The sequence below is a fragment of the Pteropus vampyrus genome, unplaced genomic scaffold (assembly GCF_000151845.1).
Source record: "Pteropus vampyrus isolate Shadow unplaced genomic scaffold, Pvam_2.0 Scaffold518, whole genome shotgun sequence".
In the NCBI taxonomy this organism is placed as follows: Eukaryota; Metazoa; Chordata; class Mammalia; order Chiroptera; family Pteropodidae; genus Pteropus; species Pteropus vampyrus.
Window position 1 is genome coordinate 380,651 of NW_011889299.1, and position 21,150 is coordinate 401,800.

Sequence of the window (21,150 nt, forward strand, 5' to 3'; positions counted from 1 at the left end):
TTGGCTCATGGAGGGTTGCCGCATGATGTGGCCAAATGTGGGGGATCTGCCAATGGCCCAGCCACACTGGACATCCATGCCGGAGCTGCAAATGTTCCTTGGGGATATTAGAATGTGTCATGCTATTTATATCAAGCTGTTTGGGGAACCTGATATGGTGCCACTTACTGCTAGGATGCAGAAGCGCATCATCCAAACAGCCCCACCAGCCTATTATGGAACTTTGGTGCCTGTCCTGTCCACACTAGTGGGGAGAACAATCCAGGCAGGAGCACAGGCTGTTGCTGATTTGGAGGAAATTGAACTGGCTAGACAGAAACAAGGAGTCCAACAGGTCCAGGGGAAAGAGAGAGGGTCCACTATGGGTGTGTAGCAGAGGGTAAAGGTGGCCCAGTGAAGGTGACCAGAAAGCAGTTATGGATGGATCTGATAAAGGCTGGAGTTGATCCTAAAAGAATTGATAAGCAGCCTAATGCAATGTTGGTGGCCCTCTGGTGGCAGCTTAAACTGGAGCAAAGATTCCAGTCCCTGCCCGACTGACAGGCAACTGTCCACACCCTGAATGGGGCCCCAAATGGAGGACCAATCCAGCCCCTGGCCCCTTGCTTAGAGGAGCTGTTGCAGGACTCAAAGTAGAGTTGTCACCAGCCTATCCAGAGGATAACCCCTTGGGACCCTTGTTTGACTAGGGATGTGGCCAAAGTCTCTAGCAATTTGGGGAGAGGAGACTGCTGGAGACTAGAGGCTTCATGTGGAGATCATCATCTACTGGTTCCCCGATAATATTCAATGCACATTAGCCTTTGTTGATACTGGGGCCGAATGTACCCTGATCCTTTGTTGATACTGGGGCCGAATGTACCCTGATCCTTTTCACGGTAACCGTAAAAAGTTTCAGGGGTCCCTTTCCACATTTGATGGGTATAGATGACAGTCTATTCAGGTAAGACAAGTCATCCTCCCCTTGGCCATTGGAAGACTCCCACCACAGCCAAACATGGTTCACATTTCCCCAGTGCCTGAGTTTATTCTGGCGGTAGATGTGCTTTCCAGGCTGGACTTGCAGACGACCACAGGAGAATTCCAGTTGAGATTTCGTATGGTAAAAGCAGTCCTCTGAGGTCATGCATGCCACTCCCTGTGGTCCTCCCAGTGCCACGTCGAATGGTAGCCATGAAGCTGTACTGATTACCCAGAGGGCATAAGGACATAGGAGAAACCATCCAAGAACTGGCCAAGGAAGAAATTATCCATCCAGCACACAGTCCCTACAATGCCCCTGTGTGGCTGTTGCATCAGCCAGATGATTCCTGGCACATAACCGGACTATAGAGAACTAAACAAAGTGGTTCCACTTCTTTTCTCTGCTAGCCTAACGTCACTACTATTATGGACACGTTGAGTGTGGAATTGGGAACTTACCACTTTGTGCTAGATTTGGCAAATGCATTTTTTCTCCATTGACATTCACACAGTCAGGATCAATTCACCTTTACCAGGGAAGGGTGACAATGGTCCTTCACCATTCTACCAATAGGATATCTCCATAATCCCACTATCTGCCATGGCTTTACGGCTAAGGACTTGACAGATTGTACTAAACCCTCCAACGTACAATTGTACCATTAATTTGATGATGTCATGTTAACCTCTGATTCTCTTTCAGACCTGCAGTAGGCTGCCCCAACATTGGTAATGCACCTGCAGGGAAAATGATGGGCCATCAACGAAAACAAGTTGCAAAGCCCTGCCTTGACTGTCAAATTGTTGCAGTTTGTCTGGTTGGGTAAGACAAAGGTGATGCCCATGGCAGTGATAGATAAGATTCAGGCTTTCCCTCTACCCACCACAGTTAAACAACTGCAGGAGTTCCTAGGTCTCCTGGGATAGTGGAGGGTTTTTATCCCATATCTAGCACAACTGGTACATCCCCTCTATCATCTGATTCATAAGGGGGCCACCTGGAAATGGTAGGAGGAACAACAGAGGGCCTTCATGGCTGTCAAGCAAGTGGTGGGGACAGTACAAGCACTAGGCATCATTGATCACACATGCCTGTGCAAATTAGATGAACATGTCACTCCGGATGATTATGCCCAGGGGTTCTGGCAATGGCAGGAACAGACACACGTCCCAATTAGGTTTTGGTCCTAACTCTAGAAAGGCGCAGAGGGGTGATAGAGCCCACTGAACAAGAAGCCAATGCTATGTATCAAGCTCTTTTGGCCACTGAGGCCTTGACTGGGCCCACTGAAGTGGTGGCAGAAACAACCTATCTCACTGTAAGGTAGGTTCATTATGTGGCTGCCAGGCCCAAGGGTTTGGAGGCTCAATGCTCTACTTTAGCAAAATGAAGTGCCTACTTGCTGCAACACAGTAAGTTCTCTACTAGCATGTTGAGCCACGAGCTACAGCAGGTTCTGGGGCCAGTACTCTACTAAGCTCCAGCCACCCCTGGGCTGATTCCATATGTGCCAGAATCCACTATCTGAGATGAGAAACCCCCTATTCCAGAAGACACCTAGTATACTGATGGCTCCTGCAGGGGCCAGCCACTCACATGGTGAGCCATTGCTTACCAGCTGGTGACAAACAGCATATGGATGGATGAAGGGACCAGGCACAGTAGCCAATGGGCTGAGTTACATGCTGTACGGCTTATAACAGCCAAAGAGAAGGGCACTCTGACCATCTGTACTGATAGTTGGGTTGTGTACCATGGGCTGACTTTATGGTTAGCCTGGTGGCAGGCCAATCACTGGCAAGTGGCCCGGTGGCCCTCTGAGACCAAGATATGTAGCAGGATATTTGTGGCTTTAGTCAGCACAAGACTATTATACTCTATCATGTGAATGGACACCAACATTTGTGATGCCCAAACAATGCAGAAGCAGATGAGTTGGCCTGCATACGATGCCTGGGGGCCAAACCGGACCAGGCATGGTATACCCATCCAGGACAGGCCCTTGTTACTGTTATTCCTCTAACCCGGGACCAGATGGTGGCATGTGTTCTCCTGAATGGGCAGGACTTACCTCTTCTGGTACTCCTTAAACATCTGTCATATCATCCTTAGTCTTGCTGCCGGTAACACCTTTCTGCAATGGGCCAGTATGATGGCAGCCAAGAGCAACCGCTCGGCATGTTGGGTTTGCACCAAATTTCCAACAACGGCATCTACTGGCCTCCCTGGTGGATAGACCCAGCCAATGCCTCCACCTAGGACTAGTTTCGTACCTGGGATAGCACAGATGCAATGTTCCACTCTACACAGCAGCATGTGTACACCCTGGTCTGGGAGCGGGTCAACTGCTCCTGATCCTGGTTGAGTTACTCTGTTTGGGATGGTGTGGGATGGCTGATGGCTCTCTAAGTAGAGGTATGCCAGCTTGCCTCTCTGCTCATTGAGAGGCATAATAGGACAGGAAATGCTACACAGCACACCATGGGATGGTTACCCGAGTCCCTCCGTTAAAACATCACCATACTGACAGTTAATGACAGATAGGGCAAATGAAAGGTCTTATTCTCCACAGGAGTCTTCCTGGTCCCTTGAGAGACACTCTGAGCCTGTGGGAAGCACAGATGGCCATATCTGCCCTACAATGGTACCAGTCGATGTATGTGGAGACATCCCTACATTCCTGGACAAGTGCTTGACACTCTGTCTGACACACCCCACAACTAGGACACCTTTAAGACTTGGCATCAAGTAAAACATACCAATTGGTGGTCCTACTTCATTGCACTGTTTGTTCCCCCCTCTGGTACCATCCTTAACCAGGCATCTATTGATACCCTGACTAATCATACTGCCACGATTTTGAATTCTACTCGACAGGTCTTCTCCCTCCTCAATGACAAAGTATCTCAGATGAGGAAGGTGGTACTCCAAAACCGTATGGCATTGGATATGCTTACAGGTGCCCAAAGGGGAACTTGTGCTGTTATCCATATGAATGTTGTGTGTACATTCCTGACAACTCCCGTAATGTTACTCAAGCCCTTGAGGCCTTAACCAGGGAAATTTCACACTGAGAGTGGACCCCCTCTACCACCTGGTGGTCCTCCCTAGACTCATGGGGCAGCTACCCAGTTGTGGGGTTGCTTGGCCTATTTTTATTATTGCTAGTATGAGGATGTAGTCTTTATTGTGTTTGTGGTAAATTGATGCAACGTTCAAAGGCCCTGGCCACCCAGGGATGCTCTGTCCGGAAGAACTGATGTGAAGAATGTGAGGTGGAGGAGCTATGTCAGGTTGGAGTGTGGGGTTAATTCAAACACAGCCTCTCCACAGATATGGGAGGCAAAGAGGACTGCTTGGTCAGCAGCCCCAAGGAGGACAATGAACAAAGTGTTCCCCAGGATGAACCTGCTCTCAAGGACACTTTCTGCTGCTCCCATGGGCACTATCTGCCCCTTGGCTGCTCCTATGGACATATCTGCCCGCTCTGCTCCTGGACGTGGCTGGTTCAGTCCTCCCCAACACTAGCTAGGAAGCACATCCTGTTCTCATCTGCAGGGAAAGACTCTTGCTCCCCTGGATGAGATAATCTCCCTCTCCTCTGCTCACATATAAAACAATGCCTGCTCTTGGCCAGATGTTTTTTTGCTGCAACTCCAACCTACCAAGAGCTGAAGCTTTGCTGTATTGCAAGTAATAAATGGCATGTCTCACTCTGCTGGTTCTCCTGGTGGATTTTTCAGAATATCCAAAGCCCAGGTGTAGGTTCCTGGCCTGGAGCTCCTACATTACAGCCACCAAAAGCAAAGGCAACAAAAGTAAGAAAAATCAGACAACATCAAACTAAAAAGCTTCTGCACAGCATAGTGAAAAATCAACAGAGTGAAAAGGTAACCTATGAAGTAAGAGAAAATGTTTGCAAACCATACATCCGATAAAGGGTTAATATCCAAAATATGTAAGGGACTCCTACAACATAACAGCATAAATAAATAAATAAATAAATGATAAATAACCTGATTTTAAAAATGGGCAAAGGACATGAATAGGCATTTCTCTAAAGAAGATATACAAATGGCCAACAGGTATATGAAAAGATGCTCAACATAAGTAACCTTTCAGAGAAATGTAAATCAAAACCAAAATGAGATGTCACCTCACACTGTCGAGATAACTATTACCAAAAAGATATAAGATAACAATTATTGGCAAGCATATGGAAAAATCCGAAGCCTTGTACACTGTTGTGGGGATGTAAAATGTTGCAATCACTATGAAAAACAGTATGGAGATTACTCAAAAAATTAAAAATTGAACTACCATAAGACCCAGCAATCCTACTTTAGTGTATATATACAAAAAAACTGAAATCAGGATTTCAAAGAAACAGCTGCACTGCCATGTTTATTGTAGTATTATTCACAATAGCCAAGACAGAGAAACAACCTGAATGTTCATCAATGAATGAATGGATTATTTTTAATGTGGTAAGCAAGGCTGTTGAGGACAGGACATTGTGGACAGCACTCATACATAGGGTTGCCAGGAGTTAGAGCAAACTCAATGACACATAATGCACACATACACATACAATGGAATATTACTCTGCCTTGAAAAGGAAGGAAATTCTGCCAGACGTGACAAAATGAATGAACCTGGAAGACATTATGCTAAGTGAGATAAGGCAGTCACAAAAGGAAAAATGCTGTATCCTTCTACTTACATGAAGTATCTAAAATAGTCAAACTCATAGGAACAGAGAGTAGAATGGTGATTGCCAGGGACTGGCAGAAGAAAATGAGGAATTGCTCTTCAATAAAGTTGCAATTACACAAAATGATTAAGTTCTAGAGATCTGTTATAGAAAATTGACCCAAGAGTTAATAATACTGTATTGTGCATTTACATATTTTTAAGTAGATAGAACTCATGTTAAGTATTCTTATCACAATAAAAAGGGGAGGAAGATTTACATTTACACATTGGCATTGGAAAGTTTCATACTAAAAACTTTTTCTTATTTATTTTTTAACTTTTCTCTAAATAAAAAATAAGTATAGAAGATTCTTCCTGGGCACGTAAGGTCTGGGGGAATGGTTTTTATTTTTAAAGTGACTAAAACAAAGGCCATAACAAGAGACAAAGAAGGACCAAGTAATCCCATTTCTGGGTATTTATTTGAAGAAACCCAAAACACTACTTCAAAGGGACGTGTACATTAATATGTCATTGCAGCATTATTTACAATAGCCAAAATATGGAGGCAAACTGCGTGTCCATCAATGGATGAATGGATAAACAGGAAGTGGTACATAAATATAATGGAAGATTACTCAGTCATAAAAAAAATGAAATCTTGCCATCTGCAACAACATGGATGGACTTAGAGGGTATTGCACTGAGTGGAGTAAGTCAAAGACAAATACTGTATGATTTTATTTATATATGGAATCTAGAGGACAAAATAAATGAAGAAACAAAACAGAAATGAGCTCATAGATATAAAGAACATTTTGATGGTTGCTCAGTGGACAGGGAGGGGGATTGGTGAAGGGGGCAGGGGATTAAGAAGTACAAATTGGTAGTTAGAAAATAGTCATGGAGACGTAGAGTATACCACAGGAAATGTATTCAATAATATTGTAATAACTATGTATGTATCACTGTGTGGTACACCTGAAAAAAAATAAAAAACAAAATGTTAAAATAACAACAAAAAATTGGTATTTAAAAAATAGTCACGAAGATATAAAGTACAGCATAGGGAATACAGTCAATAATATTATAAGCACTATGTATAGTGCCATGTGGGTACTAGACTAATCATGGAGATCACTTCATAAATAATATAAATATCTAACCACTATGCTGTACATCTGAAACTAATATAAAATAATATTGAATGTTGACTTTAACTGAAAAAATTTTTAAAACTTTTAATGACTATAATTTCATCCCTATGGTGAACGTATAATTTCTAGAATGCAAAATTGAGAGAATAGTGTCATACCGTAATTAATTCCATTCAAAATGTGGATATTTGCAGCAAACTTGGAATGGCTAAGATTCTCAATAGCTGTAATTTTCTCAATTTTTCATTTGCTTTATAGTGGAAAAAAACACTAGCCAGGGTATATGTCAAATATGTCTGAAGGTTATTTGTAATGGTGCCAGGAGTTACCTGGACATATTAAGAACAAAAGATTATAACTGTAATGTGCTATAATCCAATTATACTTTGGTCTTCTATAAGTTGGTATTCACTGAACACAGTCAATATTGTAAAAACCACAGGAGCTTATTGAAATCAAGCCACATGAGATTAGTGGGTGGATTTTTCTTATTTATTTTTACATTTCTAATTATTACATTTATTTTTTATTAAAGTATAATTGACATATATTATATTAGTTTCGGGTGTACTGCATAGTGATTAAACATCTATAAACCTTATGAAGTGATTGCCATGACAATTCTAGTAATCTACCACTAAAAGTTAATACAATATTATTGACTATATTCCCTATGCTGTACTTTACATCGCCAGGACTTATTTTATAATTGAAAATTGGTACCTCTTAATCTTCTTTATCTTTTTTGACCACCACCCCAGTCCCTCTGGCAACCATAAGTTTATTCTCTGTATCTGTATCTGTATCTGTTTTGTTTTGCTTGTTCATTTGTTTTGACTTTCAAATTCCACATGTAAGTGAAAGCATACGGCATTTGTCTTCCTCTGCCTGATTCATCCACTTAGCATAATACCTTCTAGGTCCATCCATGTTGTCACAAAGGACAAGATTTCATTCTTTTTTATGACTGAATAATAGTCCATTGTGTGTGTGTGTGTGTGTGTGTGTGTGTGTGTGTGTGTGTGTGTGTGTGTGACTTCTTTATCCATATATCTGTCATTGGACGCCTAGGTTATTTCCATATCTTGACTATTGTAAATAATGCTGCGATGAACATATGGGTGCATATAACTTTTTTAATTAGTGTTTTCAGTTTCTTGAGATAAATGCACAGAAATGGAATAGCTAGATCATATGGTAGTTCTATTTTTAATTTTCTGAGGAATCTCCATACTGTTTTCTATAGTGGCTGCACCAAATTAGATTCATTAACAGTGCACGAGGGTTCCCTTTTTTCCACATTCTCTCTGATACTTGTTATTTCTCATCTTTTCGATAATAGCTGTTCTGACAGTTGTGAAGTGATACCTCCTTGTAGTTTTGATTTGTGTTTCCCTGATGATTAGTGATGTTAAGCGTTTTTTCATGTGTCTGTTGGCCATTTGTATGTCTTCTTTGGAGAAATGTCTATTCAGGTCCTCTGCCCACCTTTTAATCAGATTGTTTTGTTTGAGGGTTTTTTTCATGTTGACTTGTATAAGTTCTTCATTTAGTTTGGATATTAACCCCTTATTGGCTGTATAATTTACAATTATCTTTTCCTATTTGGTAGGTTGCCTTTTCATTTTATTGATAGATTCCTTTTAGTTTAATCTAAATCTTTTTAGTTTAATATATTCCCATTTGTTTATTTTTTCTTTTGTTTCCCTTGCCCAAGGATACATATCCAAAAGATATTGCTAAGACCTATGTAAAAGAGTTCATTGCCTATGTTTTTTTCTAGTTTTATGGTTTCAGATCTTATATTTAAGTCTTTAATCCACTTTGAGTTTATTTTTGTATATGGTGTGAGAAAGGGGTCTAGTTTCATTTTTTGCATGTATCTGTCCAGTTTTTCCAACAAGTAGGTGGATTTTTAAATTGTTACCATTGACACATTCCCATCACAATTCTTCATAATGTATTTTTGGGGATTTCTAACTGGCTTTGATTGCTTTAAAATAAGACCACATACAAGCCAACAAAGAGATCAAAATCACTGCAACAATATTTACAGTAGAATAATGTTGGAAACAACCTAATGTCCATCAATAGGTGACTAGTTAAATAAAATTGTGGAGTATTTATACAATAGAATACTATGAAACCATCAGGGGAGAAAAATTAAGAATTCTATGTGCATTGAAATGGAAGATCTCCAAGGTATACAATTAAATGGGGAAAAAAAAAAGATATATATCAGTGTTATAGGATGATGCCACTTCTGTGAAAGAGTGGAGGGTATATAAGCTTGAATATTCCTAAAATATCTTTGAGAGAATGCACAAGAAATTGGCAACAGTGACTGCTTCTAAGGAAAAGAACCAACTGGCTGAGTGGGGAGCCAGGAAGACTTACTTTTCGCTGAATACCATATTGTGCTGTGTGGCATTTAGTTACTGTGTGCATGTGTTACATTTTTTAAATGAAAAACGACATGACTTTTTAAGGTGTCAAATATTTCAGTTTAGAGATATCACGAATAATCAAGTAGCAATAAAATTAACATTAACATAAATGATAACAGTCAACAGAAACATGAAATCTGCAGAAAGAGTCTTGAGTCCATGATATTGAATAAGGCAACTAAACCTCTTCAAAAATGATTATTCATTGATGTGACCATAATTCAGATAGGTGCTATAGCATAGTCTATGCTAGACACAATTCCACATTTAAAGTACATTTAGGTGATTTTAATGTGGTTAAAAATCAATTCACAGGCATTTTTGACACAGTTACAAACTCTACGAAATGATAGTAGAGGAATAAAAATATATACAACAATGGGAGTAAAAAGAGTGAGAGGAAACACAATAGTAGATGAGATATTTCAACAAATTTTGGGAAGATGAAAATCAAATGGAGAAGCAATAATAAACTTAGCAGAGAAGAGAAAGCTACAATTTGAATGCCTCCCAAAACCAGTCATATGCCCCCAGAGGACCACAAAAGATTTGGGAATTGGAGGCATAAAATATTTTGGAAGGTGGAAGTGAATTATAAGACTGGTAACAGAGATTAGTTGTAACTCTGTATACATGGTGGTTAAACACACAAATTTTCTCCCTACTTTGCAAATTAATAATTACTATCTCCCCCACTCCACAAGATGCCTGAGGCTTATTCTCTGAAGAAAATGAAGCTGAGAGGATTTGGATGTGTGGACATCAAGTACAATAGACATTAGAGTGAAACATAGGACTGCAAACAAAGGAATAAAATTGAATTATATATCTGAAACAGTGAGATGACAGCTCCCTCCCATTGGCCTGTTTTCAGAATACTTAAACATGGGTTAAACTCCTCAGGTAGGAATTCAGAAAATTTTTTACCCAGGGAGATTAAAGACCTCAAAGAAAGGACCTCCAGATACAAAGAACTGAGTATTCCCTTAGTACAAATGCTGTTTTGCACTACTATTTTGCACAACATAGCACCCTCTGGAGAAGTCTAACAATTGAAAATTCCCAGTCACCTACTCAGAGCTTTCAGTCAGCTTTTTAGTTCACCTTTCTATCACACTGATATGTCTCCTGACATGATAGGAAGAGTAACAGAGACAACCAAAAAAAAAAAAAAAAAAAAAAAGAACCCAGAGGAAACAGTAATCTCAGAGCAGAAAAAAATTTTTTCAAAACATTAATAAATATCTTCATAAAGATAACAAAAAAGAATGAATGCATGAAACTAGATCTGTATATATTTTCAGTTCCTTTCTTTGTTTTTCTTTTTCTATTAAAAATTATTGGAGTGACATTGATTAATAAAGTCAAATAAGTTTCAAATGTACAATTCAACAGTATGTGCCACTTGGATACACTTTTAAAAGAAAAAAATGAAAGAGTTTTGGAAAACTAAAAGTGGAATTATCAGAATAAAACATTCAATAAAAGGAAATATTTCAAAAAGTATAACAATAATCATAAATGAAAGATAATAAATAAATATAATTTTAAAAATTATTGGGACATTCCAGCCAAGATGGCAGAGTAGATAAATGCTTTGCTTGCCTCTTCCCATGACCGCATTAAAATTAAAACTAAATTATAGAACAATCACCCTGGAGAACCATCTGAAGACTAGCTGAACAGAAGTCCAATAACTAAGGATATAAAGTAGAAGCCACATGAAGACTCATAAGAGAGGCAGAGACTCAAAACAGGCTAGCCCCATACCCATAAATGGCAGTTGAGAAGCAGGAGAAATATCCCAGCTTCTGAGGTCCCCCTTGAGGAGTAAAGGGTCCCAGTCCCACAACAGACTCCCCAGCCCAGAGAATCAGTGCTAAGAAGAAGAGCCCCAACAACACCTGGCTGTGAAAATCAGCAGGGATTCCCTGCCTCTGGGTGACATGGAAGGCTGCTGGAAACCAAGGTATCCTCTTAAAGGACCCACGCATTGACTCTCTGGTTCCCAGGCACTCACCCTGGGCTCTGGCAGAGGGATGGTGGTTTAGGAGGTGCCAGAGACATACGAATAGAAAATAACCTGTGTGGCTTTAGGATGAGAGCTGAAGGGACAACTGCAATCTTCCTTGAGTTGAGTCCAACCCCATATAGCCAAATCTGAATCTGCATTGGGTTGGTGAACTTCATTCGTTTTGTCCAAGTGACTCTCTGTGACCCTACACCACCCAACTCTTGCACAACCAGAGGCTCTTTCAGTGGTGGACAACCAGAATTTTCCAGTGTTTCAGTCTTTCTTCTGCAGTTCTGCAGGCCCCAGGTGGACGGCAGCTGATCTTGGTGTGCCCTGAGCCTTTTGCCGAGTGCCTCAGTCTCAGTACTGACATCAAATCTGAATCAGCATTAACCTGGTGAACACCACTCTCACCATTTGGCTGAATTCCTGAGCCCACACCTCACCCAACCTGCCTAATGCTCTTTTAGTAGCTGAGGCTGACAGACAGCCAACAGGTGGCACCAGCCCATGGAGTGCCCTGGGCCTTTTGCTGAAATGTCCCAGCCCTGGTAGTGGTGGCAACCAGCTTTGGTTGGTAGTGTGGCCACTCCCACATACCTGCAGGTCCAGCACAAGCAGCAATCAACTTCAGATCACTTTGTAGCTTCTACAGGGGAGCCCTGGTTTTGTCACAGGCAGTAGCTGACCTTGGTTTGCACAGGAGACCCTCCCAAGATGCTCCAGAACCAAAATACCTGATGGCCAGCTTCAGACCACAACAGAGCACCACCTAATTAGCCCACAAGCAGCATATTCAAAAGGTGGTCTCCACAGGCACAAGAACCATTTGGAGCAAATGCTGCTCTGTGGGGACAGTACCAACAGAGCAGCTCATATGCTGTGGACATAGCCAATCTTCACAGCCAGTCAGCATGAGGGTTATTTCACCCACTGACATGCCAACAGTGACCAAGGCTTGACTACAACAGGGGAGCACATACAATCCACACAAAAGACACTCCTGAAACACTCAGCATAGGTGATCAGAAAGACTGCACCATTGGCCACACAGGGCACCTACAACATAAGGCCACCCAGCAAAGATTGGGAGATATAGCAGATCTAACTAATACATAGAAACAAACACAGAGAGGCAGCCACAATGAAAAGACAAAGAAACATGTTTCAATTGAAAGAACAGACCAAAGCTCCAGAAAAAGAACCAAACAAAATGGAGACAAGTAAACTACTTGATATAAAGTTCAAAACACTGGTTGTAAGGATGCTCACGGAAATTAGTGAGAACTTCAACAAAGAGAAGGAAAATGGACACACACACACACACACACACACACACACACACACACACACACAACATAAAAAACCAGACAGAAATAATGAATACAATAACTTAAATGAAGAATATAGTAGAAGAAATCAACAGTAGATAAGATGAAGCAGAGGACTAAATTTGGAAGACAAGGTAGCAAAAAATACCCAACCATGACAGTAAAAAGAAAAAAGAATAAAAAATATAGGAGAGTTTATAGGACCTCTGGGAAAACAGAAAGCATAACAACATTTGTATCATGGGGTACAAGAAGGAGAAGAGAGAGAGCAAAAAATTAAATCTATTTGAGGGAAGATCTTTGGAAACATGGCAGAGTGAAAGACATCCCCAGGTCTCTACCCTGGAAACAGCAAAGCTGACTATCTAAAACTCAACAAAAAACACACAAACTGCACAACGGCAAGTCTGAGCATGGGATCTGAGCATAAGAGCTATGCAGGTCAGAACCCTGGGTGTCAGGCAGTAGACTGGGAGAAATAAATCAGAAGGATGAAGAGACCTTGAAATTAAAGAAGTCAATAGAACATCCAATTATCTCAACCCAAAAAGACTTTCACCAACACACATTGTTTTAAAGTTATCAAAAATCAACAACAAAGAATTCTCAGGGCAGCCAGGGAGAAGAAAACGGTAACGTATAAAGGAAAACCCATTAGATTACCCTCAGAGGTCTCATTGCAAATCTTACAAGCCAGAAAGGAATGGAATCAAATATTTAAACTATTAAGTAAAGGAACTACCAGTCTAGTGTAATATATCCAGCTAAGCTCTCCTTTAGATATGAAGAAGAAATTAAGAACTTTCCAGACATTCAAAAATTGAGGGAATTCTCCAGTACAAGACCTGCACTGCAGGAAATACTGATAGGGATCAGCTCACCTAAAACAAAATAACAACAACAACAAAAAATACATAATTAGGAGTAAAGTGACGATCAGGCAAATAGAAGCAAAGAAGTGGAACCCTTACTAAGAGTAAGAAGAAGAGAATTGCTATAGCAAGATAGTGATGAATGTTCAACATACATTGGGACAAATTGAGATAACAATGACTGATAAGGGGAGGATTCGAATATTCAAATTTCCAAAAGGGAATGGAGATAAACCACGCAGAGAAGAAAATGAATAACTGTATATATATAACTATCCTTGTCATATTCGTAATGATAACCACACACAGAAGATTCAGAACTAAAGTATATAATATAAAACAAGAAGAATCAGAGGCAAAACCCACAAAAGCCAACCAAAATAAAGAAAACAGAAACACAAGGACAAGGAAGCAATGGAAATACCGAGTTACCAGAAAGCAAAAGATAAAATGGCTATAAGAAGACCTCATATTTCAATAATCACCCTAAATGTATATGGACTGAACTCACCGATTAAAAGGCACAGAGTTGCAGAATGGATCAAAAAAACAAAACCCAACCATATGCTGCCTCCAGGAGACACATCTCAGCTCCAAAGACAAATATAGACTCAAAGTGAAAGGTGAAAACTGATATTTCAAGCAAATGGCATTCACAGAAAAGCAGAATTAGAGGTACTAATATCCATCGAAATAGACTTCAAAATAAAAAAGGTAAAGAAAGATACTGAGGGACATTTCATAATGATAAAGGGAATCATGCGCAAAGAAGATATAACAATTATTAATATCTATGCTTCCAATCAGGGAGCCCCGAAATATGTAAATAAATTACTAACAGAACTAAAAGGAGAAACAGATCAAAACACTATCATAGTAGGGGACCTAAATACCCCACTGTCACATATGGAAAAATCATCCAAACAGAAAATCAATAAGGAAATAACATCCTTAAATGACACATTAGACCAACTAGACATAATGGACATTTACAGAGCCTTCCATCCAAAAACAGCTTCTTCTACATTCTCCTTTACTGCACATGGAACATTCTTAAGGACTGACCACATACGGGGACACAGAGATAGCCTCAACAAATATAAGAGGGTTGAAATCATACCAACCATATTCTCTGATCATAATGCTTTGAATCTAGGGATCAACAGTAAAAAGAAAGCAGAAATAACTACAAGTACATGGAGATTAAACAACATACTATGGAAGAATAACTGGGTCAGAAAAGAAATAAAAGGAGAGATCAAGAGATACATAGAAATGAATGATAATGATAGTACAATATATCAAAACTTTTGGGACATGGCAATAACAGTAATAAGAGGAAAGTTCATATCATTACAAGTCTACTTCCAAAAAAAAAAAAAAATAAGCCCAAGTAAACAACCTAACACATCATCTTAAAAAACTAGAAAAAGAAGAACAAATGAAGCTGAAAGTCAGCAGAAGGAAAGAAATAATCAAAATTAGAGCAGACATGAAGGAAATTGAAAACAAAAAGAATAGCAAAACATAAACGCAACAAAGAGGTGGTACTCTGAAAAGGTTAATAAAATTGACAAACCCCTGGTTAGATTTACTAAAGAAAAAAGAGAAAGGACACAAATAAACAAAATCTGGGATGAAAGAGGGGAAATTATGACAGACACTGCAGAAATACAAAGGATCATACAAGAATACTATGAAAAAGTATGTAACACCAAATTTAATAACCTAGAAGAAATGGACCAGTACTTAGAGAAATACAATCTTCCTATACTGAATCAGGAAGAACTGAAAAATCTAAATAGATCATTCAGCAGTATGGAAATTGAAACAATCATCAAATCTCTACCAAAAAGTAAAAGTCCAGGACCACATGATGTCACCAGTGAACTCTACCAAACATTCAAACAAGATTTAATAACTATTCTCAAAATCTTCCAAAAAAATGGAAGACTAGGCAATACATTCCAACTCATTTTATGAGGCCATTATTACCCTGATACCAAATCTGGTAAAGATAACGCAAAAAAAGAAAACTACAGACCAATATCTCTCATGAACACAGATGCAAATATCCTAAATAAGATACTAGCAAACCGAATATAGCAACATATTAAAAAGATTATGTACCACGATCAAGTGGGCTTCATCCCAGGGGCACAGTGATGTTTCGACATACACAAATCAATTAATGTGACACACCACATAAACAAATTAAAAAATAAGAATCATATGATCATATCAATAGATGCAGAAAAAGCCTATTACAAAATATAACACCCATTTATGATCAAAACACTTAACAAAATCAGTATAGAAGGAAAGTACCTTAATATAATAAAGGCCATATATGAAAAGCCCTCAACCAACATTATAATTAATGATGAAAAACTAAAAACCTTCCCTCTAAGATCAGGAACAAGGCAAGGCTGTTCACTATCACCACTGTTACTCAATATAACATTGGAGGTCCTAAAGAATGTAATCAGGCAAGAGAAAGATATAAAAGGCATCCAAATACAAAACGAAGAAGTCAAACTGTCACTATTTGTGGATGACATGATTCTCTATATAGAAAACCCTAAAGACTCCACAAGAACACTACTAGAAACAATAAGCAAATACAGTAAAGTATCTGGATACGAAATCAATGTTCAAAAATCCAGAGCGTTCCTATACTCTAACAATGAAGTTTCAGAAAAAGAAGTGGAAAAAATAATTTTTTTTTGCAATTGCAACAAAAAAAATAATAAAATACCTAGGAATAATTTTAACAAAACATGTGAAGGACCTATATAATGAAAACTATAAGACCCTATTAAAGGAAATCAAAGAAGATACAAAGAAATGGAAAGATATTCCGTGTTCTCGGATTGGAAGAGTCAACATAGTTAAAATGACCATATTACCTAAAGCATTATACAGATTTAATGTAATCTCCATCAAAATCCTGTCAGCTTTTTTTTAAAGAAATATAACAAAAAATCATCGGATTAGTATGGAGGCACAGAAGACCCCGAATCGCCAAAGCAATCCTGAGAAAAAAGAACGAGGCTGGAGGCATCATTCTTTCTGACTTCAAATGATACTACAAAACGACAGTAATCGAAACAAGATGATACTGGCAGCCAGACACACGGACTAGTGGAAAGGAATTGAGAGTCCCGAAGCAAACCCATAATTATATGGTAAATAATTTTTGACAAAAATCCACAAACATACAATGGAGAAAGGAAAGTCTCTTCAATAAATGGTGCTGGGAAAACTTGAAGGCCCCTGCAAAAGAATGAAACTAGACCGTTGTCTATCACCACACACCAAAATTAACTCAAAATGGATTAAGGACCTAAATATAAGACCTGAAACAATAAAATGCATAGAGGAAAACATAGGAACTAAACTGAAGGACCTTGGACTTAAAGAGGATTTTATGAATTTGACCTCAAAAGCAAGGGAAGTAAAAGCAAAAATAAATGAATGGGACTACATCAAACTAAAAAGTTTCTGCTCAGCAAAATAAATCATCAACAAGGTAAAGAAACAACCATCAGAATGGGAAAATATATTTGCAAGCAATTCCTCCAATAAGGGCCTGATATCCAAAATATGCAAAGAACTCATTCAACTCCATAACAACAACAATAAAAACAAAGATCAAAAAAAAAAAAAGGGCAGAGAACCTGAACAGACACTTCTCCCAAGAGGAAATACAAATGGCCAACAAATATTTGAAAGAGATGCTCAACATCGCTATCTATTAGGGAAATTAAAATTAAAACCACAATAAGATAACATCTCACACCTGTTAGAATGGCTATCATCAACAGGACAGTAGTAACAAATATTGGAGAGGATGCATAAAAAAAAGGAACCCTCATACACTGCTGGTGGGACTGCAGATTGGTACAGCCACTATAGTAAAGAGTACAGAGTTTCCTCAAAAAACTAAGAATTGATCTACCATATGATCCAGTAATCCTTCTACTGGGTATTTCTCTCAAAGACTTGAAAACCCATATCTAAAAAGATATTTGCACACTGATGTTCGTAGTAGCATTATTCACAGTGGCCAGGACATAGAAACAACCAAAGTGTCCTCCGATAGATGATTGGATAAAGAAGCTGTGGTAGATATATACAATGGAATATTACTCAGCCATAAGAAGGAATGAAATACTGCCATTTGCGACAACATGGATGGCCCTCTAGATAATCATGCTAAGCAAAATAAGTCAGACAGAAAATTTTGAAAATCACATGATATCACTTACATGTGGGCTATAAACCTAAAAGCGACAAAGGAACAGGACGAACAAACATTGACTCATGGACAGGACTATAGACTAATGGTTACCAGAGTGTATGGGGCGGGGGAGGAGGGGTGTGTTAGATGGTTAAAGGGGGTCAAATATAGGAGCTAGGGAAGGGTGAAGTAGGTAAAGGGGACCAAATATATGGTAGCTGAAGAAAACTGGACTTTGGGTGGTAAACACACAATAGAATATACAGATGTCAAATTATAATGTACACCTGAAAATTACATAATTGTATTAACCAGTGTTATCCCAATAAACTTAATGTAAAAAAAAAAAACTATTTGAAGAAATAATGATTGAAAATGTCTCTAACCAGGTGAAGGAAATAGACATACAAATCCAGGAAGCATGGAGAGTCCCAAACAATATAAACCCAAAGAAGCTCACACCAAAAAACATCATAATTAAAAATGCCAAAAGTTAAAGACAAAGAGAGCATCTTAAAAGCAGCAAAATAAAGGCAGTTATATGTACAAGGGAGCTCACATAAGACTGTTAGCTGATTTCTAATAGAACCTTTGCAGGCCAGAAGGGATTGGCATGAAATATTCAATGTCATGAAAAGCAAGGAACTACAACCAAGATTACTCTATCCAGCAAAGCTATCATTTAGAATCGAAAGACAAATAAACAGCTTCCCAGACCAAAAAAAGCTAAAGGAGTTCATCAACACCAAGCCAGTATTACAAGTAATGTAAAAGTGACTTCTTTAAAAAGAAGGGAGTTCAACATGACTAATTATCAAAGAAATGCAAATTAAAACTATAATGAGATATCACCTCACACTTGTCAGAATGGCTATCATCAATAAATCAACACAAGTGTTGGTTAGAATATGAAGAAATGGAAATCCTTATACACTGTTGGTGGAATTGCAAATTGGTATAGCCACTATGACATTCTGGACACTCAGAAAATTAAGAATACAACTACCTATGACCCACCAATTTCACTTCTGGCTATTTATCCAAGGAAAATCAAAACACTAATTTGAAAAGATATATGCACCCCTTTGTCTACTGCAGTGCTATTAAAATAGCTGAGGTATGGAAGTAACCTAAGCACCCATCAATAGACGATTGGAAAAAGAAAATGTGGTACATATATACAATGAAATATTATTTGGCCACAAAAAATAAAATGTAATCTTACCATTTGCAATGACATGTATGAACCTAGAAGGTATTGTGCTAAGTGAAATAAGTAAGACAGAAAAAGACAAATACCATATGACTTCACTTATATGTGGAATCTAAAGAAAAAAAATAAAACGGAAACAATTTCATAGATACAGAAAATAAACTGCTGATTGCCAGATAGGAGGGGGATTTGGAAGGTCGAGTGAAAAACATAAAAGGACTAAGAAGTACAAATTGGTAGTTACAAAATCAAGGGGATGTAAGGTACAGCACAGGGAATATAGTCAATAATATTGCAATAACTATGTGTAGTGCCAGAGGGGTACTAGACTAATCGGGGGGTTCACTTCATAAATTATATAAATATCTAATCAGTATGCTGTACACCTGAAACTAATATAAAATAATATTAAATGTTAACCCTAATTGAAAATTTGTTTTAAAAAATTAAAAAAGGCTTTTCACCAGAGAGCCACTCTTGGTTTTCAGCTACCAAGAGGCTATAAGGTGCCCTGAGCTCATTTCCAAAGGCATCTGCAAGTCAAAATGTCGCATCTCTCTCTCCCAAGCTAAGTCCTCCAACCCCAGTAACCCCCAAGTCTTCTTTGACGTGGACATCAAAGGCAAGTGAATTAGTCTAATTGTCTTAGAATTGTTTGAAGATAATGTACCAAAAACTTCAGAAAATTTTCATGGATTGTGTACTGGAGAAAACGGCATTGGACCCAACACTAGGAAACCTCTCCATTTCAAAGGATGTTCATTCTATCAAATTATTAAGAAATTTATTATCAGGGTGGAGACCTCTCAAGCCAGAATGGAGAAAGTACTTGTGGTGAAAAACTTGAAAATGAAAATTTCTATTATATGCATGACCAGGAGGGTTTATTGAGCATGGTACATGCAGGCTGCAATACCAATGGTTTTCAGTTCTTTATCACAACAGTTGCAACTCCTCATTTGGATGGAAATTTTGGTATTTGGCCAAGTGATTAAAGGAATAAGTGTGGCAAGAATTATGGAAAATCTAGAAGTAAAATGTAAAAAAAAAAACTGGCTAGATTGTGCATTATTGAAGAATGTAGAGAATTGAAGGAAGGGGAAGATTGGAGTTTATTCCCAAAATCTGTTTCTGGGGACAGTCATCCAGATTTCTCTGAGGATGTAGATATAGATTTAAAAGATATAGATAAAATATTATTAATAACAGAAGACTTAAAAAACATTGGAAATAGTTTTTTCAAATCCCCAAACTGGGAGATGGCCATTAAAAAATATACAAAAGTTTTAAGATATGTGGAAGATTCAAAGCCTGTTATTGAGAAAGCAGATAGATTGAAGATGCAACCTGTATCTCTAAGCTACAAACTGAATTTTGGTGCTTGTAAGCTGAAGATGTCAAATTGGCAGGGAGAAAATGACAGTTGTTTGGAGGCTCTTTTTCTCTGCAGAGTTCAAGGATGACAAGGATTAAAAGAATATGATCAAGAGTTGGCTGAGCTTAAGAAAGCTCATGAGATAGCACCAAAAAGTAAAGCTATGCAGGCAGAGTTGCTGAAAGTCAAACAAAAAATATAGGCACAGAAAGATAAAGAGAAGGCAGTATACAAAAAAATTATTATTTAATAAGGAATTCAGTTTTGCTTGAATATTATACATTGATTGTATAAAAGCAATAAAAAAATGTAAGGGGCTATGTCTATTATATATAATCACTAATGTGTTTTCTTTGATACTTTATTTCCCTATTGTTTAGAGCTTAAGAATACTGATATGTGTTCACTCTTAATAAAAGTGTTACGAAAAATAATAAATGAAGAAGAGAAAAAAGAATGTAAATATGAATATTAAATTGGCAATAACTAACTATATACCTATCAAAAATCACTTTAACTGTAAATAGGTTAAATGTTCCAATCAAAAAACATATAGTAGCTGAATAGATGATAAAATAAGACTCATACATATACTGTCTACAAGAGACCCATTTCAGATTGAAAGACACACTGAAAATAAAGGGATGGAAAATGATATTTCATGAAAATGGAAATGAAAAAAAAGCTGGGGTAGCAATACTTACATCAGACAAAATAAACTTTAGAACAAGGGCTATAATAAGAGACAAAGAAGGACATTATAAAATGATAAAGGGATCAATCCAACAAGATGTAATAACCCTTGTAAACATTTATGCACTCAATATAGGAGCACATGA

At 38.2% G+C, this 21,150-nt stretch overlaps 1 pseudogene; it reads left to right on the forward strand.

The window, feature by feature from the left end:
- The first annotated feature begins 25 nt into the window (after positions 1-25).
- LOC105307818 lies at positions 26-20,561 on the forward strand (annotated as a pseudogene).
- Positions 20,562-21,150: the final 589 nt, after the last annotated feature.